The sequence below is a fragment of the Sus scrofa genome, chromosome 1, assembly GCF_000003025.6.
Source record: "Sus scrofa isolate TJ Tabasco breed Duroc chromosome 1, Sscrofa11.1, whole genome shotgun sequence".
Lineage (NCBI taxonomy): Eukaryota > Metazoa > Chordata > Mammalia > Artiodactyla > Suidae > Sus > Sus scrofa.
Window position 1 is genome coordinate 133,866,753 of NC_010443.5, and position 7,979 is coordinate 133,874,731.

Sequence of the window (7,979 nt, forward strand, 5' to 3'; positions counted from 1 at the left end):
CACTGAATAATGTATGTAAACTATCATTGCTAAGGATGAGAATATTTTCCTAGCTTGATGGCTTTGACAAATGGTAATATATAGACTTACCCCTTTGTGATATATGCTGTCACTGAACTGCTTAAACTAGCTCAAATCCCTTCTCAGCAATATTTCATCTGGTTGGATCTGAGTGCTGAACAAGCATTTCACTGTGTATGTATAACTTGTCCCTAACTTACCTTTACAGCATATTCCCCATTACGTCCCCATCCTCAATCCAAAAGTTCCACTGTGTTCTTTACCATTCCCTGGTTACGCAGGAACTTTTCCATGTTGTCTGCCTCCAAAATTATTTCCCTTTCACTCTACAGGCAAAATACTTTTTATTCTTTAAAAGTTTGCTCAAAAGTCACTTGATCTGAGAAGCATTTCTAAATAGATCTCCTTCAGGTCACCTTTTCATTCCAGGGAAATTTTGTCACTCCCAGTCCCCACCTATCCATATAGGGAGTGTCATTTGTTTGGTGCTATAGGTCACTTCTTCAGCACCATCATCTCCTAATTGTGAGGCCTAGCAAATAAAATTCAGTAGTAATAATAGTGGCCAGCATTGAGCCTTTTACAATTCACCAGACAGTATGCAGTCCATTCTCTGATTAATCTCCACAACAAGCCAATCAGTAGATCATGATTTTTCTTTTCACGAGAGAGCCTTGGAGAGACTGAACGATTATGCCATGGTTACAGCTGCTTTAGGCAGGACTGAGATTCTGACTTTCCGACCTGGACTCCGAATAAGTTAGCAAGTGCCTCTCCAAATGATTGCTTGGATAATGCTCTAGAGTGTGTCAAGGCAATAACAGTGTCTCCTGATGTTAAGAAAAGTGGAATATATTTCACAATGAGGGTTGAAGCTCTCTACTTCATAGCCACACAAATATACCCAAATGTAAAAGTTCTTTCTTTTTTTCTGGAGATTTACATGAAACATATCAAAGTTGACTATGGGTCTGTGCATTTAAATTTTTATAAACTGACAACTTATAGCACAGATCCGTCTAGAGAAAACTGAACACCAATTTTGACTCTGAGGAGATGCATATAATTACTTGAAATAAGTGTATACCTGACACTGAGAGAAGGTTTACCAAGTTTTTCTGGTTAGTAACTTGAGTGCAGTAATCCCAGCAAAGGAATGAAGGCACATTAAAGCATAAAATTAGGTTGGGTTAGTCCTCTTCACTGTCTCCATGAAGTGGATCTTCCAATGAAAGAGCACACATAACACCTATGTCAGAAAGCCCTCCCACCTTCTCTGTTAGTAAGAGAGAGATGCAGTCAGGCTTCGCTGGCAAATTAAATGTCCTAAGCTGAGCCTGAAGAGTCTCAGGAAGAATAAATTCAGTTGACAAGAAAGTTCAATAAATTGTCAAAATACAAATTTCTGATCATGCTTTAACTGCACGTCCAAGGCCAAGATGAACAAAGACCTCAGAGGTACAATGGACAATACTGACATGTCTTGGAATCAGTGAATAGCAGCAGGTCTTTATTTCTTCAAAGTGACACAAGATATTTGCGAAGAAAATAAAGTGGAAAAAAGATCTGAATCAACACAGACTTATGATTACCAAAGCAGGGGGGAGGGGCGTATATTAGGAGATTGGGATTAAAAGCATACACTGGTATACATAAAATAGATAATCAACAAGGACCTACTGTATAGCACAGGGAACTATAGCCAATATCTTGCAATAACCTATAATTGAAGAGAATGTTAAAAATATGTATATTTTATATATACATACACACACACACACATATTATATAACTGTGTCACTTTCCTGTGAACACCTGAAACTAACACAACATTGTAAATCAACTATATTTCAATAATTTTTTAAAAGATCAAAGACAAATGCTTAGACATACAGCTTTAATAGAAGAGAAAATGACTAGTTGAAGAAAATATCCTCAAAGAGAATTTGTTTTCCCCACTTCAGCCCAAGAGCACTTCCTTAGGCATCCTTCTCTCATCCCCCAACTGCATTATATCTACTGCTGCACATTCTATTTGTACTTTCCCTTCGTAGCACTTATCATGACTGTATTTATAGTGATGTATTATTTGTATGCTTGTTAATTACTGTTCTTCCATTAGGTTTCTCCGGTGCAGACATCATGTCTCTCTTACCATTTTATCTCCTTTTTCACATATGCATGAGGTGACAGGTGCTTTACAATTACCTGATGAGTGAATGAATGACTATTCCCATGCAAACTCTAGGTGGTGTAGAGAGGGAAAAAAATTGCATGATTAACTTTTAACGCTGACTTAGAAACAGGCACTAAAATTAAGGAAGAAAAGAAAATTTCTAAATCTGGAACCTGAGTTCACCTAGAACCATCAACAGTGAGTCTACTTCCAGTTTCTAATAAGAATTTTTATTTGGATCTGTGACAGTGACAGGGAAGAAGAAGCTCTAGTCAGAGCTTTTCAGCTTTGCTCAGCAAAGCTATGTTGACACCAAAAGATAAAAACCCTTAGAATATTTACTACATAGTTTGAATTATTTTAACATAGATTTCTCTTAATTTTTTTAAATTTCTGAATCCAGAATTGTATCTTTATTAAAAGATGAAGTAGAAAACTGAAGATATACCTAGGTAGGTATACAAATGAGTTAATTGTATATGTTGCTTAATAAGCTGAACATGTTAAACATGAATGTTGCAGCTAATAACACTCTGGGCATGCTATGAATTTATGGTGTCGTATACATTGCAATTATTGATTTACATAAGTATTGCAATTTCTCTACCAGTGTAACAGATTTTAGCTTGAAAGGACCATAAACTGAGAGGCTCACTACAGTTTTAAGTTGGCAGCTGGTGAGGAGATGAATTCCAAGCCAGAGAGGGAGTAGGCAGAAGGTTCCTGCTGTTTCCTAAGGAGAATGTCCCTGGGTGATGCATCTGCTATTGAAACATCAAAACACATTTCATTGTGGAATCCTCCATACATGCTTAATCCAGATTTCTTTGATTTTAGCTTTATTTGGAAAGATGAATAGATATATGCATTTCCTGTTTTTAAATTTTTATTTTATTTATTTTTAATTTTTTATTTATATTGGAGTAGTTGATTTACAATGTTGTGTTAGCTTCAGATGTACAGCAAAGTGATTCAGTTATGCATATACATATATCCATTCTTTTTCAGATTCTTTTCTTATATCAGTTATTACAGAATATTGAGTAGAGTTCCCTGTGCTAGATAGTAGGTCCCTGTGCTAGATAGTAGGTTATCTATTTTATACCTAGTTGTATGTATATTTTTGTTTTGTTTGACTTTTTGCCTTTTTTTTGTCTTTTCAGGGCCACACCTGTGGCATATGGAGGTTCCCAGGCTAGGGGTCTAATTGGAGCCATAGGCACCTGCTTACGCCAGAGCCACAGCAACGCGGGATCTGAGCGAGTTTGCAACCTACACCGCAGCTCATGGCAACGCCAGATCCTTAACCTACTGAGTGAGGCCAGGGATTGAACCCGCAACCTCTTGGTTCCTAGTTGGATTCACTAACCACTGAGCCACGACAGGAACTCTGAGTTGTGTGTGTATGTTAAGCTCAAACTCCTAATTTATCCCACTCCCCTACCTTTCCCCTTTGGTAACTATAGGTTTTTTTTCAAAGTCTGTGAGTCTGTTGCTGTTTTGTAGATAATTCATTTATATCATATTTTTTATTATGTCACATGTTTATTACATTTTAAAATATATTTCCTATCCTTGTCCTCTCTCTCTTGATACTTCAACCTAGAATTTTTTTTTTTACTTTTCTAAGAGCATATTTTTTAATTAAGAGGACTTTTCCCCAATACATTTTTTTTTCTACCGTACAGCATGGTGACCCAGTTACACATACATGTATACATTCTTTTTTCTCACATTATCATATGTTTAGATTCCACATATATGCTGATCTCATGATATTTGTTTTTCTCTCTCTGACTTCACTTAGTATGAAAATCTCTTGGTCCATCTATATTGCTGCCAATCACATTATTTCATTATTTTTTATGGCTGAGTAATATTCCACTGTATATATGTATCACATCTTCTTTATCCATTCCTCTGTCAGTGGACATCTGGATTGCTTCCATGTCTTGGCTATTGTCAATAGTGCTGCACTAAACATTGGGGTGTATTATCTCTTTGAATTATAGTCTTCTCTGGATATATGCCCAGGAATGGGACTGCTATATCCTATTGTAGTTCTATTTTTGGTTTTTTAAGAAACCTCCATACTGTTCTCCACAGTGGTTGCAGTAAGCTTACATTCCCACCAGCAGCGTAGGAAGGTTCCTTTTCCTCCACACCCTCTCTAGCATTTATTGTTTGTAGACTTTTTAATGACGGCCATTCTTTTTTTTTTTTTTTTTTTGCTATTTCTTGGGTCGCTCCCGCGGCACATGAGATTCCCAGACTAGGGGTCCAATCGGAGCTGTAGCCACCGGCCTACGCCAGAGCCGCAGCAACGCGGGATCCAAGCCGCGTCTGCAACCTACGCCACAGCTCAAGGCAAGGGCAGGGATCGAACCCGCAACCTCATGGTTCCTAGTCGGATTCGTTAACCACTGAGCCATGACGGGAACTCCAATGATGGCCATTCTGACTGGTGTGAGGTGATACTTCATTTGTAGTTTTTATTTGCATTTCTGTAATAATTAGTGACGTTGAGCATATTTTCATGTGCACACTTCCTATTTGTAAGAAGCAGTGCCAAACTCTTTTAATAAATATTGACTTCTCATGACAGGCAGAATAGTGGCTCCCCAAAGACATCCATGTTTTGATCTCTAAAACATGTAAATATGTTCCCTTACATGGCAAAATGAACTTTCCATGTGTGAATGAGTTAAGGATCTTGAAATGGAACAATTATCCTGAATTATTTTGGTGAATCTAATGTAATCTAAAGGGACCTTATTAGAAGGAGGAAGAACTGTCAGAGAATTACATGTGACAGTAGAAGCAGAGGTCAGGGAAGTGCTATTGTTGAAAGGAGCCACCAGTCAAGAAATGCAGGCAGTCTCTAGAAACTGGAAAAGGCAAAAAAGGGATTTTTCCCTTAGAGACTCCAGAAGAAACACAGCCCTGCCAGCACCTTGTTTTTAGACCTGTAAGACCCATTTTCAGGCTTCTGACCTACTGTTCTATAAAACAATTTGTATTGTTTTAAACCACTAAGTATGTGGTCATTTGTTTCAGCAACTATAGGCAATTAATGCAATTTATATTTATGTTATTGAACTCTATTATCTATAACAATAAGTCCTTTCTATAGGCTTATTTTCTTTACTATGCATTTTATTCTTAATCTTGCTTTGTGTAATTTATTTCATCCAGGTACTCGATTGATCTGGGAAGGCAAAATATAGTGGTCAATAGTTAAACTGCCAGCGGAGTATTTATTGAGCATTTACTATATTTATGTGTTACACTACCTAGTCAATGCTATGCTATACTGTATTCACTATATTTTTCCTGATAGGTGCTATCAGGGCAGAAAAAAAATATGTCAAATTCTCTTCTTCTCCAAAGCTTACACTCTTGGGAGAACTGATAAACTCATACATGAAGCTACTGAGTTCAAGACTGAAGTTAGGGTCCAATGCCTTTGTGAAATAGGACTACCATGGTACCAAATACAAGGAGCTGTAGAACACTTATCCTAAAATGTTAAGTGAGTACTCACCTGTTTCATAAAATCATTTTTATTCCATAAATTTCCTGAATAGGCTTGCCTTTCTTTTTATATATTTCCTCTCAACATTAAAAAAAAAAAAAAAAAACTTATACTAGAAATTCTTCATCCTAGAGATTATGTAAACATTTTCATTTGGTCCCTTAAAAGGTTGAATAATTTCTTAAAGACAATTCTTAATTCTACAAAGATTTTTTAAAGATTTCATCTCATGTATTAAATAACAAACACAAAATGAAGCCATTGTATCAGAAGGCAATTATTTTGACCAAAACTGAAGTAAGATATTTGGAATATGTATTAACCAGGGTTCACCTGAGAAACAAAACTAGTAGGTGTGTGCATATATGGAAATAAATTTATTATAAGACATTGATTCATATGATTGTAGAGGCTGGTATGTCCATGATCTGCTATGTGGGCTGCAAGTCTAGAGACCCAGGAAAGCTGACAGTACCAATCCAATCTGAAGGTCAACTCTGACCCTCCTGTATCCTTCCTATTTGGATCATTTAGGTGACATTAGATTCATTAGATAACACAGGATAATCTTCCCATTTCAAGTTCATTAACTTAATCGCATAGGAATAGTCTCCTTGGCCATGTAAGGTCACCCAGTCACCTCCCAATGGTGCCGATGACATCAGAGGGAAGTCTTCTGGAGAATGTCCTCTCTTTGATCTATTCAGACCTTCAGCTGATTGGATGAGGGTACCCACTTGATGGAGGACAATCTGCTTTACCAGAAGTTCACCAATTTAAATGTTAATCTCATTAACATTCAAACATCCTCTAAGTTGACACATAAAATTAACCATCACAAGCTCACCCATGCAAATCTCCCTACTTCATCTCCTCATAAAGGGAATAATAAAGTTATACTTCTGCCTAATATGAATCAACTATCCTGTGTACAATTGAAACCATACTAACCTTTCCCCTAAAAGAGGATACAAAGTATTTGTTGATATTTACTGTTCTTGATATCCTATAATTTAAATACTATGATGTAAAGTTAACAATCCTTAAAAATGATATAAAGTGAATATACTTTGTATTACATGATAAATGGGTAAGAGAGAAAAGAAAACAATTACACACAAACACAAAGACAAACATATTCATAACAAAATAAGGAGGAAACACTCATGACAATTAGAGTCTTCATTTCTGTAACTAGTCACATGGTCATAACTATCTTCTTCCATTACCCAGTCCATATAACCTGTGCCTTCAGCAAGAACCTCAGCTGGTTGTGGTTCTTTACCTGCTGGAGTGAGCCAAGTCTTTATTCCTGAAGGTTTTCATTAGCACTCCTGCCTGAATTGCTTGTTAGTTTTCCATTGTCTGTCCATCATGGGCCATGGTAATCCAAGATGCCCTAAGGGATATCCTGTATTGTAGATGTGTTCTTCCTTACTTCCACTGTTTGAGTTTTAGTCCAATTTCACATTGGTATTCAGGATCAATCACCCCAACCAGTAACATAACTGCCTTCTTTGCCTGTTGATTCAGAGCCATGAGTCATCCACGATAGCCAGATGGCAGTCTTAACATTCAGTTCAGTGAAACCATTGTTGTGTCTTCTGGTGGAACCATTTTTCCCTTTAGAACTAAGACCTCTAGACCAGCAGAGTATAAGGTTGCAGGTACAGGAAGGAAAAATTCTGCTATTGGGTCACTAAGGATGATTATAAGTGGTGCCACTCTCATTACCACCCCCTTGATTCCTGGGCCTGTGAATCCTGGCTGTGAAAGAAATAGAACCACATGTTTGACACTGATATAAAGCATATACAGCCTTCTGAAGATACCCTGCAAAGTATTGCCACCCAGCTGGCACTGTAGCTAAGTTTTCAAACGGGCATTCCACCATTCTATCAAACCAGATACTTCAAGATGGTGAGAAAGCATGCTAAAATCAGTGAATTCCATGAGCATGGGCTCATTGCCCCACTTCTTTTGCTGTGAAGTGAATTCCCTGTTCAGAAACAATGCTGTGTGGAATACCATGACACAATGGTAGATAAAGAATCAAACCACAGATGGTAGTTTTGGCAAAAGTATTGTATGCTGGGAAGACAAATCTCTATCCAGAGTAACTGTTTATTCCAGAAAGAACAAAATACTGCCACTTCTTCCATGATGGAAGCAATCCAGTGTAATCAGTCTGTCACCAGGTAGCTGGCTGATCACCCCAGGGAATGGTGCCATACTGGGGCTCAGTGT